We start from the raw sequence: 1757 nt of genomic DNA, 5'->3' as shown, positions 1-1757 counted from the left end.
AGCATACTGTACATAGAGGAAATGAACAGCGCCATCTGCTGGAGTGACTTTCTGAGCATCGATACAAGCCTGGATACGGAATTTAGTTTGTCTAAAGTTGCGCGGAGTACTCGATACATATACACTTTAGTCTGCGTAACATCACTATTAGCCTAAATGGTCTTCTTCACTGGTTTAGACAGCTGGTCTCCCTGAAAAAACAGATTATAAGAGCTCAAACTGGGCTATTTAAAACCACCAAACAGGTGGTTTAAGATATTTTTTTCAGTAGGGATAACGAATCTAACATTAAGTCCAACCCATTCTCTTAAATCATGACTGGTCAAACGTGTATTGTAAATATTTTACTAAACCCGTTTAATCCCAAATTTTTTCTTGCAATTTGAGTACATGCAATTTACTCCTTAGACCTCCCTAACACACAACCGTTATGCCTTATTTGATTTTATGTTGGTTTAGTTAGTGAAATATTAGGTTTTATACTCGGTCACAATAGTGACCGGTGGGAAACAGCATAGTTCAAATTCTTCAATTAGACCTATTTACACATTTAAAATAACAGTAGCATATCCAACATATAAGAATGAGATATGATTAGAATTTACATCAAAACTTTATTTGTATTGTTCATGTTACACAATGTTTAAACGTACAATAATACAAACACATTTGGCAAACTCATCTGAGGTAGGCTCATTAATTTATGTAAAACAGAAGCCAGGACATGGAAACCATACACCACTCCGCAATAGGGCTCCATATGATACATGTACCCTGTAGGTGATGAAAGGCTCCACAATTTATACCCAAACCTGATTGGTTTGCGCCTGATATATTGCTTGCAACCATGCCTGCATTATAAGGTATCATGCTTTCATCAACCGATAACCATTTTTGGTATGGCATCATTTTGTAAGATTCATTCTGATTCACTGAAGATGGGCCGTACTTTGTAAAAAGGCTCGTTTGTGGCCTCTGAGTTAGGGGAGGTGATGGGGTGGGGCACTTCTTTTTTTTCATGGACATCTGCCCCATCCTCCAGATAGTTCACCTCTCGCCATTCACTAGTCTACCTGGCAAATGGGCCGTTTCACCCTGGTACTCCCAATCTGAGCCATCACTGTCACAATCACTTTCAATTGCCACTTTTTCAAGTGTAGGGATGATGGTTATGCTGCACACAGCACTTGGGGGGTCACATTCTTCTAGGAGGTCCAACATATCTGATAGTTTTAAACTGTGTAAAAAAAACAAACAAATGATAACTAGGATTAACAGCTAAAACCTGTTGTTTCAATTGAAACTGTGTTATATACCGGTCACAATTGTGACCGTTAACAAATTTACATATCTTACGAGCAAAATATATATGCAGGAGTATAATTCTCAAAATATATCAGTAGTAGACCCTTTTAAGGATATATGTACAAAATATGGTAGTTCTATTTGTTAATTAAGGTGTTTTACTTACTTATTTTTGTAGTAGTCTGAGGAAGACATCTTCTTCTAGATGTGCAAGCAGGAAGTAAACTGATCTGGTCATGTGACCTTTCACGCTAGTCACATGACATGGATACGGTTTAATCAAGACAATCTATTTTTTCATTTAAAAGTTAAATTTCTTGCCCAGAGCCAACAACAACACTTTTAGAGCTTTCAGAAATAAGAAAAAAGACACGGTCACAATTGTGACGTTATACAACACTCGCAACCACGCCTACAAGAAATAAAAGCACAGCCTGTGTACTTTCGCTTTC

The sequence above is a fragment of the Gobio gobio genome (genome assembly GCF_949357685.1).
Source record: "Gobio gobio genome assembly, chromosome: 24".
Taxonomy (NCBI): Eukaryota; Metazoa; Chordata; class Actinopteri; order Cypriniformes; family Gobionidae; genus Gobio; species Gobio gobio.
This window is presented reverse-complemented; position numbering follows the sequence as displayed.